Genomic DNA, 19,855 nt, shown 5'->3' with positions numbered 1-19,855 from the left:
ACCATAGGAGTGGTCTACATGTTGGAGTGCGCATGCGGGTTACAATACATAAGGGGAACTTTGAGACCCCTACATGTTCGTTTGGCAGAACATAATAATATTAAAAAAGGTCTAACCACCCATAATGTATACCGCCATTTCAAGCAGTTCCACCAACAAAACCCAAAAGGTCTCAAATTTTGGGGGATTGGAAGAGTAACTAGGCATTGGAGGGGTGGTAATTTCATCCGCCAGTTGGGTATCTTAAAGGATATATGAGACCGATATAGGAGGACCACCCCCGGGAGGACTCAATGTAGATTTTTGACATCAATTGTTTTATCACAGATCGGTGACTGTTTTTTTATCTCTATATTTTATGATTAATCATTGTTGGAGTTGTGATGGCTACGAGTGACGACATGTGTTTCTCAGTCTAACAATTGGTTTTCCAGTGTTAGATTTGCTGTTTGGTCTGCAAATATACTTTTATTACGTATATGTTTTTATTTTCATCTAAATTTTGTGCATATATATTTTTTTCTCTATGAAACCATTGGGAAATTATTATGCACATATGACAGTTTTTGTAAAAAAATGGCAAGCACAATGTTTCATTGTGCGGGATATTCAGGTGTCCGTGTGACTGCATATCTTTACGTTAGCCTTTTTTCTATCTTTGGGGACACTTCCAGGTACGTTCTCATTGACTAGTGCACTATTAGACATTTCGACGCAGTGTTATGTACTCACCGCCAGGTGGTACGTGAGGCTGAGTTTTTGCTGTGTCATGTGATGTTTATTTGTAGTCATGTGGCGTGACGCTGCGTCAATGGACGCGATGGCACGACAGATGATGGGTTGTGGGGTTGCCATGGTTATGTCACACTATTTAAATCAGGTAGTAACGTAATTTCCGCATCCGCTGACGAAGTCCCGCCTACATGAGACGTAACGCGTATGGACTGACATGACGTCACCCACAGCCATAGCTGATTGTATGTTTACATGCTGTATCGCCTAGCACTTTGGTCTAAGTGCTACTCTTGTGAGTTTTTATTCTATTTTAATGAAATGTTATATATGCGGAGAGCACTATGTATTGCCTTTTATTTCCTTACCATATGTGACTCTGGAGTGGACAGTGCTGATTACTCCATCCACCCAAGAGGAGACTATCTAGGATATATGTGCTGATTTCATCATTCGATACCCCAAGTGGGAAGGCATATGAGACCCTCTATAATCAAAGGGTCCATTTAGTGAGGTGAGCGGCCATCTTCTACTCTGGTGGAGGTTTTTCCCATGAAGTCACCTGCATGTTTTTATTTGTAGTTCATCATGGAAGACTGCACCGATTGTCTCTTTCATTACCATTTTATTATATATATTTTTTTGTTTTTATTTTGGACTTATTTTAGCTCTGCACTACCTGTACTATGATATTGGTACAAATGACAAAGTTAGAGGAAGACAGAGTATCTTTAAAAATTATTTTAGGGACTTGCTATATTATAGAAAAAGTGGCTGGGAAACTGGTGTTAAGACGAGGGTTTTGGGTTCATGGAAAACTGGGCTGACTTTGCAGTTATTTGCTGGCTCTACAGCAGACATGAAGGGGAAGGGGAGAAAGAGGCGCCAAGCCACCAATGGTGTAGCAAGATTTATTCAACAGTGTATGTTAAAATAAAGATTCATGTGGAGCCGCCAGTGCAGAGTCCAGTCCCGACTGAGATGACAGGAGTGCTGTGGAAGCCAGTGGTCTGGGCAAACAAGAGAACTGCCACAGGAGACTAGAGAAAGGAGCTGTCAGAGGCCACGGACTCTGTAGCCAATTAGGAATGCGTTTCAAAGGCCAAAACAAATTGGCCACTCACATGAAAAAGCATGTAAATATCAATCTCTGGTAGAGAATCCTCTTCTGGCAAGAGGCTTGACAAAAAAAAAAAAGGAGGTACTTAAACACTTTGCCACACCTGCCTACCTTCTGGCAGTACGTGACATCATCCATGAGAGTTTCCTGCTATGCACAGTGTGTGGGTGTGTGTGGTCTGACAGAACCTGAGCCTGTCCTCTAGCTGCAGCAATTCATTCCATCTGACATCACTGCTGTCTGGGTTCACAGAGTCTGTGCAGGTTGGCTTCTCTACCAGGGATGGAACACTGAAGAAAAGTGGGAGTGTTTTAGATACATATTACTTTGAAGCCTTTGTGGCTGGAGCTCCAAAGGGACAAAACAAACAGTAAATTCATTGTAGGGTATGTTATAGGCCCCCTTTACCTTAAAGTTGAGTTCCAGTCATTTGTTTATTAACAGTCAGCAGCTACAACAACTGTAGCTGCTGACTTTTAATGAACACACACTCACCTGTCCCACGATCCAGCGGTGCACTCAACTCAGCCGTGTTCTCCTCCTCCCGTAGCACTCTGTGACTGGTCCCGAAGTCTTCTAGAACCTGTCATGTGTCACAGAATATTTCGAGAAGGAGAACTTCTGCTTCCGGTCACCTTAGACAATCAGAAGTGGGAGCAGGTACCTGTCCCCCTTCCTCCCCAAAAGCCCAGTTTCACAAACAGGAACCGGGGAGGAGGCCTTAACGCGGAAGTTCCACTTTGGGTGGAACTCTGCTTTAAGGAGGAGAAGACGACCCCTCTCCTTTCACAGGGAATGTTTTACGACATATTAAACAATGGCATAAAACAACAGTTAAACCTGGGTGGCTGCATAATAAGATAAAAAGGCATACTAACAAGCTGTGCCATTATTATGATGCCTGACAGGTATGTATTGTTTTTAAACTATGTGCTTACGGCATACTTATGAAGTCATTATGCCCTCAGGGGGTGGCTCTGAGCCAATTCTGGGTACACCAATTGGTGGATGCTTTTTTAAATAGTTTGCTTTCTATATTGCACTTTGTCACATGCATGATGAGGGGGTCCAGCATGACTCCAAAATTTTGCTTCAGATGTTATGATGTGATTTCTGAATAAAGCTCTAGACCTGTTCTGGATATCTGTAATGTGCTAGTGATATACTTTTGCTCTGCCTGTCTTTGGTTTCCAGCTGGTGGTCACTGCAGCACCCATCTACATTCACAGCCATTCTGCAAGAACATGTGAGCTGCGCTGGGAATAATGTATTTACCCCCTACATAGGGAACCAAAAATCAGACAAACAGCTGTTTGTAACGTATCAATGAGCCCCTGGGGGTAAGGTTGCTTTTAGTTGGGCAAATCCATCTTGCTCCCTGTTACAAGGTGTTTCCCCCCCCTCGCAGGACCTCAAATACCCTATCAAGGGCATCAAATCTGATCACATCAGTATTGTAATTATGGTACATGCCAACATGCTTCCCAAAAGGGGTAGATAATATACAGTTTTTAATATAATAGATGTGGTCCTTGATTCTGAGCCAAAAGCAATGTTTGTTTTTCCCAGTATAAAAATCACTGCCTCTGCAGAACATTATGTACACCACCCCTTTGGTCTGACAATTTATAAGATGTTTCAAGGCATATGCTGTACCATCTGCGAGAGTCAAGGTCTGATTCTCCAAAATCCATCCACAAAACTTACATTTGAGTACCACTCCCTAATCCCTGTGTCAAGGTAATTTCACTATCCTGAAAAATACTCTTAAATAATCTGTTTAAAATAAAGCGTGCACGCCTACAGCTACTATCAAGTCTCTCATTGACATACCTTTTGATAATGAGATCTGTCAGTAGGTACAGTATTTTGTTTTTCTTTTAAGATTCCTTGGACCTGGGCATGTTGTCTACAATAAGTAGTGATAATTAGAACTATATCTGACTGCACTGTTTTTTTCCTGTCTGGTTTAATGCTTAGCTCTATAAAGCCTTTTTAAATGTGGTCTGTGAGTATCATCTTTTCAGCAATCAGCCTCTCAAAGCATCTGCTTCCTGTTCAAAATGAGTTTCATCAGAGCATAAGTCTAAGATATTGATTGTAGGGAATGATCTGCACCAATGACCTAGGGTGTGAACGTCACGCATGCAAAATCGTGTTCTATGTCGTAGATTTGTGACATAAGGTGGTCCTTAGAGTGCCCCATCCTGTATAAATATCTCAATATCCAGAAAAGTGATTTGCCTACCATCACTCAGCATAATGAGGGTAGACATGAACTCAGTCAACTGTTCCAGTCCAAAACATGACAATTCCAGTCTAAAACATGATCATGTCATTTATGTATCGATACCAAAGTAAAATGAATGGCCAAAGCCATATATTTTTCCTCAGAGAATATTGTACGTTCCCACCCCTAATGTATACGTTGGCATATGAGGGTGTGCAGCATATAACCACAGCCACACCCTGTACCCGGAGGTAGCAGGCCCCAAATGTAAACAAGTTCCTTGTAAGGATGTGTTTCAATAACACCAGGATAAACCTACTGTATGGCCAGGAAGCCTGTCCCCTTTCCTTCAGGAAGCTCAGCGCTACTTGAATTCCCACAGCATGCGGGATACTACTGTATAATACCTCAATGTCAATAGCCAATAAGAATGTACCAGGTGGTAGCTCAATGCTATCAAGCCATTTCAATAAATCTGGCATAACCTGGATGTATGAAGGCAATGACTTGCCATCTCAGTCTGGATACCGCTACTAGATACTATTGGCCTCCCAGGGGGATGCTTTAAACTTTTGAGTCTTTGGCAATGTGTAAAAGGTGGAGTTCTAGGGAACTTGAACAAAATTAATTCATAGGTATCCTCATCTGAAAACAGTCTGATGATATGCATCCAGGGCAAGCTGTAAAAACTCTTTGTTAAAGAGCTAGTTTTTCTAAAATTGCCTTATACCTACCATTCATGATTTTTAAGGCTATCCAGGCACATAGATCTATATTGCTCCTTACCCAGTATTAAAACATTCTCACCCTTATCTGAGGACTTAATTATGATATTTTTGTTGGAGCTCAAATTCTTTAGTCTGGTATTGCAATGGAGACCAAATACTTGGAATAGAGGTCCAGACTGGTAAATGCTCAATTGCCTTACAAACTTGGATTAAAAAGGTATTAGTATTGTTTGTAATGGGGTGAACTTGTCAAATTTCTTTTTAACCCACAATTTAATGTACTTTCCAATGTACTATCTTCCACCACTGATATATCAGGTTGGGAAACCAAACTCCCTACATAGCTGTCTGACCCCTCATTCTCCTCTAGAAATTGCATGAAGTCCTTTAACTCACTGAAATCTTTCACTGTCACATCCTTCCATTCTATCATAGTTTCAAACTCATCCACTTTTTCAGTGGGACAAAAAGTGAGGCTAAGACTTGGTTGAGTATCACTACATATTGACCCACAGTGCCAGTTATTTTTTTGTTGCCGCTGTTGCTCATTTCTGTGAATCCTAAAAAAAAGACTCATTCCGTGTTCTTGAGGGGTTCCTGTTATTCTGTACTATGCTATTCTGGGACCAATTCTGTTTAACTTGTTCATAAACAATATAGAGGTTGGAATAAATAGTTTAAGCTCAATATTTGCCGATGAAGCAAAGCTAAGCAGGGCAATAACTTCACAACAGGACACATCTTTAAATAGTCCTTGTAACATTTGGAGAAGACTATTTAATCTAAGGACTCTAGAAGACGACATGCAGCCACACAATGAAGTGAGATGAGAAGTGCTTTAATCTTAACTGCATAAGGAGTTCAGTAAGGATGTGAGCAGTAAGGAATGTAACTTTCAATGGTTGGTGGTGTCAGCAGGGAGAGTAGATAAACTAAAAAAAAAAAAATTAAGATGTGTTTCTTAGCTGGCACCATGTACAGACACACACACACGTTGAACTAAATGGACCGGTGTCTTTATTCAAACTTACTATGTACCTATAGGTACAGGGGGAAAATGTGTGAAGTGCCCTGCACAAAGGCCTCCACATCAGAGTCAGAAGTGATCTCTGAAAAAAGATGCTAGGGCTCAGATTTGACACTTGATGATACTCAAGGCCTGATGTTGATCCAGACTAGACTGGAGAAAAGATTTGCCCCAAGGAGTAATTCCTGGGATGGAAATACCTGGTATCACACCAGAAGAAATACACTTTTCAGGTTCGACGGTAGACTTTTCGAGAAGTCAACTTCCTAGCCCTTAAAAGTTGTGATGAGAATCACCAGGATGCCTTCCAGCTTGATCTTGAAAAGCAGATGAGTAAGGAGTTTTAGAGAAGGAAAGGTATAAATAGGGTAAAATGAATTCCATTGAGTCATCATGGAATCCACGGCGAAGGCCAGAAGATCCCTGGACCTGGAAACAAACCTGCCATGTTTGTTGCTGAATCTGGTCAGGGCGTCAATGTTTAGCATCCCCCACCTACGACAGAGGTCTAGAAACATCTTAGGTTTAAGAAAACACTCTTTGAAAGCCAGACATTGATGACTGAGGAAGTTTGCCTGACAATTTGCCATGCTCAGGATGTGCACAGCAGACAGGGCTAAAACATGACTTCCCACATAATTGAGAATTAGATCTGCTTGTCTTCCAGTACCTGCCAGATGGTTGATATAATCAAACACTGTTGCATTGTATAACTGAATCCTGGTCAATTGATGATCTCCATGAGGAGAGGTCCAATGTTGAGGGGATAATTGAATTGCCCCGAGTTTCAGAACAATAATTAATAGAAAAGCTTCCTCTACCAACAAAGTCCCTTGCACTGAAAGGATCAAGTATCGAGGACTCCTCCCAGGCCGACAGGCTGTCATCCATCGTGAAAAACTTCCAGACTATCGGGGGGAAAATGTTCCTCTTATTTAGTGCCAGTCTTGTTATACAGGTCAAGGCAAGTCTAGTTTTGGGGGTCAGGCAGATGTCCAGAGGCCCATGCCTGCCCGTCCCATACTGTCAGAATGTTAGGCTGCAATAATCTTGCTCATTAGACTGCCTCCTGTGAATGGCATCCTCAAGAGAGACTTCTTGCACCAAATCTACTGGCCTGTCAACACAGTAGAGCAGGGTCACAGATAGGAGCTCCAGATGTTGGAGGACATAAGGATCCCTCTGTATAGAACCAGAATTTTGAGTCTTGGTTCAGACCTTGGCAGATATCCTTGGCAGCAACAGAAGGTTACATGGCTGGGTCTGTGAGATGCAACAAAGCTTCAAAAAGAGCTTCCAATCTTTTATCCATGGGGTCCTTGAACATTGGGATAGCCTCAACAGGGACAGATACAGTCTTACTGAGATAGGAAATGACTGGGTCCACAACAAGGACAGCCCACTTCTTTTTCTCTTTAATAGGACATTGCTAAGCAAACTGTGAAGAGTGAAGACCCACTAAGGTGGAAGCCAGTCACTGTACAAGATGTAATGTAACAGTGAGTGTACAGGGAAGGTTTTAGCAGGCCAAGACATTTTTAGCAAGTCAAGGCTTTGGCAAGGTTGGTGCAAGAAGCTTTACGTCAAAGCACAATCAATAACGACCTGAAATGGAGTCCCAAAAGTTTGGCAGAGGCAGGTCAGCATTCTGGCTCTCCTCGTGTGCTTAGTCCTTAAGAACTAAAAAAGCATCATTCCCATACTCTATATCTGAATGAAAACCAGTAGCTGCTTCTAGAGGAAGATTAGAGACAGACCTTGGGAGAGAGGTAAAGAGGGCCCATGTGTGACCCATGTGGACCGAGGACTCAAAACAAGGCCAAAAATGGACACATACAGTGCCTTGAAAAAGTGTTCATAGTGTTAATTTGTCATGTTGCAACCAAAAACGTAAATGTATTTTATTGGGATTCTATTTGATAGACCAACACAAAGTAGCACATCATTGTTAAGTGGCAGGAAAATGATAAATGGTTTTCAATTTTTTTTTTACAAATAAATATCTGAAAAGTATGGTGTGCCCTTGTATTCAGCCCCCTTTACTCTAATACCCCTAACTAAAATCTAGTGGAACCAATTGCCTTCAGAAGTCACTCAATTTCATCTCAGTATAAAATACAGCTGTTCCGTGAAGCCCTCAGAGGTTTGTTAGAGAATCTTAGTGAACAGACATCATCAAGAAGGCCAAGGAACACACCAAACAGGTCAGGGATAAAGTTGTGGAAAAGTTTAAAGCAGGGTTAGGTATTTAAAAAAATATCCCAAGCTTTGAACATCTCACGGAGCACTGTTCAATCCATCATCTGAAATTGGAGCATATGGTCCACTAAATCGCTTCCCGACCGCCTCATGCAGATATACTGCGGCAGAAGGGCACGTAAGGCAGATTAACGTACCTGTACGTTGCCCTTCAAGAGGTGGCTTGCGGGCGTGCACCCACCGGGAGCTTCATTGAGCGCGATCACGGGCTCGATGTCCGCGGGGATACCCGTGATCGTCTCACGGAGAGGAAGAATGGGCAAATGCTAATGTAAACAAGCATTTCCCCATTCTGCCTAGTGATACTGTCACTGATCACAGCTCCCTGCAATCAGGAGCGGTGATCAGTGTCGTGCCACACATAGCGCCCCCCCCCAGTTAGAATCACTCCCTAGGACACACTTAACCCCTACAGCGCCACCTAGTGGTTAACCCCTTCAATGCCACACATTTACAGAGTAATCAATGCATTTTTAATTGCACTGATCGCTGTATAAATGTGAATGGTCCCAAAATAGCGCCAAAAGTGTCCGATCTGTCTGCCATAATGTCGCAGTCACGATAAAAAATGCTGATCGCCGCCATTACTAGTAAAAAAAAAAAATATTAATAAAAATGCCATAAAACTATCCCCTATTTTGTAGACGCTATAACTTTTGCGCAAACCAATCAAATGCTTATTGCGTTTTTTTTTTTACCAAAAATATGTAAAAGAATACATATTGGCCTAAACTGAGGAAAAAAAATGATTTTTTTATATATCTTTTGGGGATATTTATTATAGCAAAAAGTAAAAAAATATTGCTTTTTTTTTCAAAATTGTCACTTTTTTTGTTTAAAGCGCAAAAAATAAAAACCGCAGAGGTGATCAAATACCACCAAAAGAAAGCTCTATTAGTGGGAAAAAAAGAACGTCAATTTTGTTTGGAAGCCAGGTCGCCAGGTCAGTTAAAGCGAAGCAGTGCCGAATCGCAAAAAGTGCTCTGGTCTTTGGCCAGCCAAATGGTTCGGGGTTAAACTGACAGGCCAGGTAAGGAGAGCATTAATCAGAGAAGCAGCCAAGAGGCCCATGGTAACTCTGAAGAAGCTGCAGAATGCCACAGCTCAGGTGGGAGAATCTGTCCACAGGACAACTATTAGTCGTGCACTCCACAAACCAGGCCTTTATGTTAGAGTGGCAAGAAGAAAGCCATTGTTGAAAGAAAGTCCCGTTTGCAGTTTGCGAAAAGTCACATGGGGGACACCGCAAACATGTGGAAAAAGATGCTCTGGTCAGATGAGACCAAAATTGAACATTTTGGCCTAAAAGCAAAATGCTACAGTATGTGTGGCAGAAAACGAACACAGCACATCACCCTGAACACACCATCCCCACCATGAAACATGGTGGTGGCAGCATCATGTTGTTGGGATGGTTTTCTTCAGCAGTGACAGGGAAGCTGGCCAGAGTTGTAGAGAAGATGGATGGAGCCAAATTCAGGGCAATCTTAGAAGAAAAACTTGTTAGAGTCTGCAAAAGACTTGAGACTGGGACGGAGGTTGACCTTCCAGCAGGACAACGACCCTACACATACAGCCAGCAATACAATGGAACGGTTTAGATCAAAGCATATTCATGTGTTAGGATGGCCCAGTCAAAGTCCAGACCTAAATTCAATTAAGAATCTGTGGCAAGACTTGAAAATTGCTGTTCACAGACGCTCTCCATCCAACCAGAGAGCTTGAGCTATTTTACAAAGAAGAATGGGCAAAAATGTCACTCTCTAGATGTGCAAAGCTGGTAGAGACATCCCCAAAAAGACTTGCAGCTGTAATTGCAGCGAAAGGTGGTTCTACAAAGTATTGATTCAGGGGGGCTGAATACAAATATACGCCACACTTTTCAGATATTTGTAAAAAATGTTGAAAACCATTTATTTTTTTCCTTCCACTTCACAATAATGTGCCACTTTGTGTTGGTCTATCACACAAAATCCCAATAAAATACATTTATGTTTTTGTTGTAACATGACAAAATGTGGAAAATTTCTAGGGGTATGAATACCTTTTCAAGGCACAGTAAATTCTAACATGATAGCAGAAAATGTCTCCCTCGACAAACAAGAAGTGTAAGCCACCCCAGAAGGGGTTAAAAAGGCCCCTGAGGACAACGGCAACTCAGGTTGGGGGCTGTGGTCCACACTGACATCCTCAGGAGCCTTAGAGGAAGGGAACACCTTCCCTCCTTGTGCCTATGATCCACCATGGCCCTAGGTGTACTCACAATACAATTTAGGGCAGGAGGGGTTAAGACCACCTGTGAACATTACTGAAGGCAGCACTTAGCCATGAACACATATCCCAGAGGACTGCAAGTGCTTGAGAAGGCAGGAGAAGCTGAGCCATTAGTGTGAATGTCCCAAAATGGTGTGTAGTGAGCCTGACCTAGAAGGAAACTGAAGCCCAGGAAAAAAAAAATGGAGGCAAATTTAAACAAAGTGATTCTTTCCTGCCACCACCCCTAGGGGACCAGAACAGCACACATAGGCTTCTATTTAAATAGTCCTTACAGTAGTCATTTTCAATCAGGGTGATAGGCAGAAAGTTAAGAGCTCTATGCAGCAAACTTCACATATCCGGTAGGCATACCTCTGTAAGGGGTCTTCAGGGACCTTGTTCCTTTAGATGGATGGCCCTTCCCTCTGTAGAGCACCCTGTGGCTAACTAAATGCATTGCACAGAATGCATGGATACATGTTAAATGCAGGATCCAGTGTCTAGGGGGCAATATTACAGGACAGCCCTGTATTGTCTTTCTGGCAGGGTCTGGGTAAAATTATGTAGAAATTGCTTCCACGTCTCCACTCATTGCTTGTACAGGCGTTGGAATCTGCTTCGCTTCCTGATTCTATTAGTGATGCAGTGTTGAGTTACTTCAATTGGCACCCCAGAAAGCATGTGGTAATCCTAAAAGCCGCATAGAACCTACAGGACAGAAGTGCTCAGATACAAGGCAGCTGATAATGCCACAGAGACCGGAAGGGCTGTAAGTGTGGCGAGTCTTTTCTATTGATATGCAAAAGTTTAATTGTTTTGAATGATATCCGGTAAAAGTGGTAATGAATGAAGAATATTGAATGCTAGAAGCGTGATTCTTTTTTTTTTCGTGAGTTTTAACAGCAAACGATAATTGAGTTTGGTTTATTACTCAGTGCAGTGTTGGAACGTTACACTAGAGTACAAAGTATTTGTACTAAGTACAAATAGAATTGTGTATTGTGTGTATTGTATAGTTGTGAAATGGAACTTGTGTATACATATGTTAAAAAGTACGCCTCTGCCAGTTATCATTCATGTGCAAATGAACCTCTTAAAAGCCAGTGTAATGTACTATTGTCTCAGTGTCAGCAACATAATAGCAGATTATTGGGTAAATAGCTAAAAAAAAAAGTGAAGAAAGAGAGGTTGGCAAATGAAATTGCAGTGTTGCTCAGAATTAAATTTAGATCTGAGCAAATGGGGGGGAAGTGGGAAGCAGAGATGAGACGTCTTGGGGAGGACATAGAGAAAATCAGTGAAAACCTTCTAAAGATTGCAACCTCCAGTAGTGAGATGGATGAATTGCGGGCAAAAGCAGGCAGTTTGTCAGGCAGAAACAGTAAGCTACAAGAACAGCTTCAGAGGTGCAGCATGGACTGTGATATGAGGAGCAAACTTTTAGAATCATTGCGAATAAAGTTGTCAGAGATGGAAGAGTTATGTCTTTAGAAAGGAAATTAGCAAATGCACACTCCCAGCTTCTTACTAAAGAGCAATGTATAGTATCGCTCAATGAGCACAAAGGAACATGTCAATTGGCCAATATCTGCACAGTCAATGAGGAAAAGGAACATGATGAAACACAGTCAGCTATTGCACCTATAGCTGCGAATCAGAATCACAGTTTGATTACAATCCAAGAGAGACTTGCTTTGTGCCAGATTCTGGGTGAATTTAACACCCTGGAATCACCAGTTAGTCTGTCCAATAAATTTGAGGCTCTAGTGCTTAAATTCTATTTGAGTAACGAGGATGCATGCTCTCTTCTAAAAGCATGGCTACCAGGACCTTTGGTTGGCCAGTTATCGGCACAGGTTAATGATAACTTAGCAGATGCAGAGGTACGGAGGAAAGAGTTGCAGCGTATTGTGGACAGTCGTGATAATAATATGAGTGATTTACAACAAATGAAATTTAGGAGAGGAGATGACCCAATATTGTTCTGCAGTGAGTATCTTGCATTATATACGAAAGTGTTCAACTGTCCTGACTTATTGGAGGATGATGCAAGTTTCATATACTCAATGGCTAATAAGTGTTATGTAAGCTATCCCACTAGAATGGCTCTGAGAAATGCTAGGTCCTACCAAAATTTTGTCAATATCCTGCAAGACTTCTGTCAAGAGTCCAGTGAAAGGGAGTACGGGACGTAGGTAGATGTATCCGTAATAAGCAGAGGTACAGGAAGGCAGAGAGAGTTCAGACGTTCTAAATGGAATGGACGTGCACAGAGATGTAAAGCCCTTAACATTGCTAGCATGGAGCAAGAAACCCCAGAAATACAGGTATCTGAAATGAAAACCCCCACCCAGGACAGGGACAGCATAGCGCAAAGGCCTGATATGAAAGATAGCAGCTGGGACAGAACAGACAGTCCTGAAGTAGAGATGATAAATGACAGCCCACACCCTAAACACAGCCAGCAACAAGACTGGATGAACATAACAATATTTGCCCCCTGGGCTAATCTACCATTCTGGCTTGTATGTAGTTGGACGCAAATTGCATTGCCATTTTTCCTGAGTAATATGGCAAAGTTTACCAATACTGCCTGCTTAGTATAGGAAAACATGGCAATTGTTCCCCTAGCATTACAATTAATGGGAAAAGGCTTGGGGGACTTAAAAAGCCAATTGTCATGATAATTGTGTGTAATCACTGTCTTTGTGTTCCTTTTCCAGAGACCAGGGAAGAAGTTAAACTGGTTTGGATACTAATGTTTGTGTTGTGTTTGCAGGTCCTTCAAAGTGAACAGTGGGCAAATTTAGCAGAACAGGGGTTAGGTTATTGTAAATGCATAATCGATTATCACATGGTACAATGAGCTTATTAATTAGTAATTGGTTGCAAACAATGAAAAAATAAATAAACAATAGTCAACATTAATGGATTAAAGAGTTACAAATGTTGTCATGAGGTACAGATGTTTTGTTTTTCCCATTAACTAATTGGCTTTCAGATCAAAATGAGCACTTACTCTTCTCAGGAGAAAAGTCCATGGATGTCTTTAATTAAAAGTTGAGTGTTTGTCATTGTTTATGGTGGTTGTCTTGTCATGTTGTTTTTGTGTGATAATGGCCAGATTTTGAATTTTTTTTGTTTAATTTTTTTGAATTTAGATTTTTTTTTTCTTTCCATTTTTAATTTTTGTTATTTGTTCATTCATTTCTATTTTTGTTTTGTTCAGGTGGAAAAATTATTAAGTTTAGTCCACCTGAAAGCTCTCAGTTACTGGACATGTGGGACACCAGAACTGCACATGGGGGAGACACGCCTGGTTGATGTCTCACCTGAGAGGTTGAAACCCTGCACAGGTAATGCCAGTGAATACACACAGGAGCATGCTCCGTTAGATAAAGGAAACAAAACACTGGCTACCAGGGTACAGTATTCCTTCACCACATGGCACTGCAACATCTCACAGTGGTTGATAAAAACCTATTACCCTATATGTGCTGAGTATACACTGAATCAAGTGCGGTCATTGTACCAGTGGCTTGCTCCCAGAGATGTGCAGACACAGGATGAGGTTCATGCAGGGCGCTTATTTCTGAGGAGTAACCAGAAGAGGAGGGATGTATTCAGCACTATATTGGGGGGAATAGGAGCTGGGATGGGAGTTGTTAGTGGAGTGGACATCGGTATCCTGAGGAACAAACTCTCAGCCAAAGATTAAGTGGGGCTTTGTCACTCATAGATTGGTGGCATCCTTAATAACATTCAACAAAGTCACATAAACACCCAGGTTAAAGTGGCTCCAAATTTTGTCAACCATGTTGAGAGGTTGGTAGAGAGTGTGATGGTACAGGACAGAAATGCCAAGTTGCTGTAGGAAAGACCACTGTGAGACAGCCTACCTAATCCTGGCCCATATTTATAGTAAAGAGTTATAGGAGGTTGGAAGCGGGAGACGTAATTGGATGGGACACATATATATGTATATATTATGGTAATGGGTTTTGTTATGGTATAGTGTGATAAATGTGTGTTATAGGTTAATAATATGGGTGAGTAAGGCCCTCCTCGAGACTCTGTATCTGAAAGCTGGTTATTATGTTGCTCTGACTGTGTGCTGGTGAATGGGGAGTGAATGGACACCCCTTGCCTGTACTGCACCCCATCCTGAAGATACCGGAAAGGGAGAAGATACCGAAGATAAAGGATGGTGACATGGAAGCTGTCGCTGAAGAATGATGGTGGTGTGTCACTCAGTGGCAAAGCGGCTCATGTTGGGAAGCACAACCCATTAAGACCATATTGAACTGTTCCATAGGATCCGTGTCTGAAGAAGGGTGGTATGCGCCCTTTAGGCGCAAAGCAGCTTATGTTGGATAGCAACATGGTCTTGTGTCATATTTATTATCCAGAGTTTGAACTGGATCTGTCCTAAATCTGTTACATATCTGTTTCCTATTCCCAAAGATCACCCAGGCTAATCCTTGCAATTCCATGGTTTTAAAAGGGTTTCTTTCTTGTTGATACAACCAAGCAGTTGATTTCCTGGAGGTGGTCTGGAATGTCGTTTCACAGCTCTTGGCTCTGGACTGTCTATTGTTATAATGCAAACTTGAAAGGGGCCATGGCTGACAGGATGATTGATGACTATGGGTGACAAAGATCAAAGGATCAACAGGCACCTAAAGATTGACAGGGGCAATGCTGCCCCTGTAAGTCAAAGTACAGCAGCACAGACAGTAATATAATCTGTTGAGAAGGACTGCCCCATAAATACTGTGATTTGTCAAAAGTCTAGATGGGATGGCAACGGGGTTGGGTTTGAATAGTGTATGATCGAAGTATAAAAGACTGAGCAAGGAAGAGAAATAGACCCTTCCCCTTTGGATCATGGCTTGAGCCTAAGCCTCATGGCGATGGCCCTCTCTTGGTCATCTAAGGCCTAGCCGATGCTACAAAGCCTCACGGAGGACCTTGTGATAAGTATCTTTGATATTCTTGTATTATATGTTCTGATTGTAAGCTTTGTGATATTGTATTATTTTTTAATACTTTGTGTTAGCTTTCCTAATTTCTTGGGAAATAAATAAGATACTGTTTTTACTAGCAGCAGTGTGTGTGTTTTCATAACTAATCTTATATCATTGTGCCTAGCAGGGTTTTATAAACTAGCTAACTATGGGAATAGACAAGTTAATAGTAGTTTGTATATTGCAGCAGTTACTTCATGCAGTGATTCCGAAGCCAGGTTAGAACCCTGACCTGTGCTGCTCTTATCACCCCATTTCTCTGCTGAATGCGGATGTGAAGCCCCCTCTCTAAAATCTTGCCTAATCGTCTCAATACAGTGATCATGGGCATTTTTTGAGGATTCGGGTCAACTGGGAGTCAGTACTTTTTCTGTTACACCCCTCTGTCCCAGGCATCGATACCCACACACCGCTTCAATGTGTAGGTGAGTTTACCCATCTGGGGATTCCGGTAGGGGCTACCATGGCGTTTACCTGGAGAAGCTGGTTTCCCCTTTGTTGTCTCGGTTTGCACGCAGGTGCACCCCCTGGAAGTCAGGTGAATTTATTGAAAATTTTCTTACCTAAGTTTCTATTCTTTTTTTGCAATACCCCGAATATTTATCCCCAAGTTGATTTTTCATAAATTGGATAGCTTGGTGGTGTCTTTTGTCTGGGCTGAGCAGACCTCTCAGCTGGCTAAATCGACCTTGCAGCTACCCTTTTCTCATGGTGGTTTGGCTCTGCCAAATTTTCAGCTATATTATTGGGCAGCCGTGCTGATCCCAGTGCGTTAGAGGTTATCCCAGCAGTGACATTGGAGGCAGTCCTACTAGTTCACATGTGGCCCTGAGCAACTTAGTCTTTAACCACTTCGGCCCCGGAAGATTTGGCTGCTGAATGACCAGGCCATTTTTTGCAATAATACGGCACTGCGTCGCTTTAATTGACAATTGCGTGGCCGTGCAATGTTGTACCCAAAAAAAATTGATGTCCATTTTTTCCCACAAATAGAGCTTTCTTTTGGTGGCATTTGTTCATCTCTGCAGTTTTTTGTTTTTTTGCACTATAAACAAAAAGACTGACAATTTTGAAAGAAAACACAATATTTTGTACTTTTTGCTATAATAAATATCCCCATTTTTTTTAAAAAAGCAAATGTTTTCCTCAGTTTAGGCCGATATGTATTCTTCTACATATTTTTGGTAATAAAAATCGCAATAAGCGTATAGTGATTGGTTTGCGCAAAAGTTATAGTGTCTACAATATAGGGGAATGATTTATGGCATTTCTATTATTATTTTATTTTTTTTTTACTAGTAATGGTGGCGATCAGCGATTTTTATCGGGACTGCAACATTATGGCGGACAGATCGGACACTTTTGACACATTTTTGAGACCACTGGCATTTATACAGCGATCAGTGCTATAAAAATGCACTGACAGGGAAGAGGTTAACAGTAGGGGGCGATCGAGGGGTTAACTGTGTTACCTAGGGAATTATTCTAATTGTGGGGGGCTGGGACTGCCTGAGTGAGGAGAACGATCGTTGTTCACACATAGTATGAACAACAGATCGCTCTCCTCACCCCTGAAAGCACGGAGATCTGTCTGTTTACATTGACAGATCTCCGTTCTGTTTCTGTGTGGAGCGATCGCGGGTGCCCAGCGGTCATCATGACCACCGGGCACGCGCATCGGCTCCGGCGTCGCGACTATCCATCCGTAACTGGGCCTATGAAGGGGACTCTGAGTGTGGACCCAGGCCTGAAGTATATACAGAACATACTCCACCTTTTCCCCACATCTCCCCTTGTGGGGTAATCCCTCGCTCCCTCATCTCTACTCAATCCCTGATCTGCAATTGTGGACGCCTCAAGGAGTAACGACATTAAAGCATGTCATCTTAGATGGGAGGAGATCCAAAGTGGATACCACTTTGAGACAGGAATACTCCCCACCGAGATCCATGGTGTTTCGGTATGGGCAATTGAAACATGCACTCTGCGCACAATTCCCTGGGCCTATTGTGTTGGAGTCTGACCCGATTGAACGCCTTATTGCCTCACGGGTGATGGGGAAGCCCTTATTCTCCCTGCATTTTCGTCTCTCAATGGCTTATGAGACTAAGTCCACTAATACCTTTAGGCGATGACGCTCCAATATCTAGACTGTCTCTCCACCTATGTGACCTCTATGGTCTCAGCCAAAGATTGGTTCATACAGCTAAAATTCAGGGTTTATTACACCCCCAGGACCTAGCCAATATCTATCCCCAAGTCGATCCCCTGTGTATGAGGTGTGCTGCTTCCGCTAATACTTTTATACATAGAGTGTGGTCCCGTCCTGAACTTAGTCAATTATGTGATTTGGTAGTATGTCCTGACCTGCTTTTTCTACTGTTAGGCCATATGGAGGCGGATCAGTATACTAAGCTTTTTCTCAACTATGCTTTGTTTTATGCAAGAAGGGAAATTTTACTGTGCTAGAAGCCCCCAAGTCTCGTGGCTACATGGAGAAAGACCATTAGATTGATTCTCTCCTCTATAAAATAACCTAAGAAAGTAGGATTTGTCCCAGGAAATTTAACAAGGTGTGGTCTGCCTGGATAGATGCATATGGACAGAAATTAGATGGAGTTTTTGAGAGCTTGCGGATCTTCCTTCTCCCCATCCCCTCCCTTTCTTTTATTTCACCTTTCCTTCCCCCTGCCTGTCCCTTCTTCTGTTACCTCCTCTACATCCCCCTTTCTATTGTCCTCTCCTCCTTTTAACCCCCCCCATCCTTCCCTTTCCTCAGATTATATTGTAACAGTGTTGTATTTGACTGTAATCACATTTGCTCTCAATTTCTGTGTACTATCGTATGTGAATAAAGATAAGTACTGTCCTATTCAGTGATCTCCCTTGATCAATTATGCTCTGTATGTTAAGATGAATCAGTTCTGCATATGAGATTTGTACTGTGATTTCCACTGTACCATTTGCTACTATTTTTTGTACTACTGTGAGCTGTACTTTCTTGGACAAACCTTTAATAAAACATTTTATGTTAAAGTCTGTACTGAAGGGGTTTTACCAAAAAAGAGAAATTTCAAACTGTGAGACATGCTGGATTTACAAGTTTAAAGCTTATTTTCCCTTAGTTTTAATGTTGAAATGGGATGTGAGTTGCTTTATTGCCAAGTGACATTAGTTTCCTATAAGGGTTAATGTTACATTCCTATATGTAGAATGCAAAATTTCAAGGCTTCAGACCTCAGAGAAAACATGCCGGGTGGCTCCTAAAGTCTTTGAGGTCTATTTTTTTTTTTTTGGTGAGCGAAATACAGTTTTCGGCTTGAGGTCACCATTTCCTTTTTTTCAGATTTGGGACTGTTGGTGATATAAGGACATAACAAAGCCCGAAACCACTATCATATCAGAGCAGTAAAAAAGCAGGCTACTCCTGAGACCCTGTTGTACAAGCAAGAATTTAACAGGACAGCAGTACCTTACTGGTCATTAAGTGACTTTTTGGCTGCAAGGCTGGGTGTCTTCAAGGGGTGATGTACCTGGTGGGGTGCTAGCACTCTTTACCAGAGAGCACCTATAAGGCACAACTGGCAGAGCAATTGATGCACAGAGCTATTACCCTACCAAAGTTCAAAACCCCTTCAACAACACTTGGCCCAAGGTACCTGTTATTGAAGGCGAAATTAGAGAAATCCAACTCCATTCGACATTCAACAGCATAAGTGCATTTAGCCATGAGTTCACATTATGAATTGCACAGGAACAAACTGCGCATTCCTGTGCAATTTGCATGTGATTCAGTGTGGTGCAGTTCCAGCCCAATGATTATGAATGGGCTCAAATTGCACCGCATCACACCAAAAGTAGTGCATACACTACTTTTGGAAATGCATTGCACCTGGATCGCATGGTACTTTTGTACCATGCAATCCAGTGCAGGCAAACACACTGTGGTTCTAACCTGCGTTTGGAGTGTCGTTAACATTGCCACCCACTGCAGATTGCAACTGTAAACGTAGCCTTAGAGGTTTCAATGAATCTCTTAGTCAGGGACTTTAAAAAAAGCTCACTGAAAATAACAATTTATATTTAACCACTTTAGCCCCGGACCATTATGCTGCATAAGGACCAGAGGACTTTTTCCAATTTGGCACTGCGTCGCTTTAACTGCTAATTGCGCGGTCATGCAATGCTGTACCCAAACGAAATTTGCGTCCTTTTCTTCACACAAATAGAGCTTTCTTTTGATGGTTTTTGATCACCTCTGCCGTTTTTATTTTTTGCGCTATAAACGGAAAAAGACCGAAAATTTTGAAAAAAAATGATATTTTTAGTCATACATTTAGGCCAAAATGTATTCGGCCACATGTCTTTGGTAAAAAAAAATGTCAATAAGCGTATATTTATTAGTTTGCGCAAAAGTTATAGCGTCTACAAACTAGGGTACATTTTCTGGAATTTACACAGCTTTTAGTTTATGAC

The 19,855-nt window shown here is 41.9% G+C and overlaps 1 protein-coding gene and 1 pseudogene across 4 annotated transcripts in view; one reads left to right on the top strand and one right to left on the bottom strand.

Moving 5' to 3' along the window:
* PIK3C2B (phosphatidylinositol-4-phosphate 3-kinase catalytic subunit type 2 beta) overlaps positions 1-19,855 on the bottom strand; it is a 1,217,858-nt gene that overhangs the window by 188,424 nt on the left and 1,009,579 nt on the right. The window lies entirely within an intron of this gene.
* Positions 11,342-12,958, top strand: LOC141128506 (posterior protein-like; annotated as a pseudogene).

This window comes from Aquarana catesbeiana, linkage group LG02 (genome assembly GCF_042186555.1).
Source record: "Aquarana catesbeiana isolate 2022-GZ linkage group LG02, ASM4218655v1, whole genome shotgun sequence".
Classification (NCBI taxonomy): Eukaryota; Metazoa; Chordata; class Amphibia; order Anura; family Ranidae; genus Aquarana; species Aquarana catesbeiana.
Note: the sequence above shows the minus strand (reverse complement) of the source record. Positions and strands in the feature narration are given on the sequence as shown.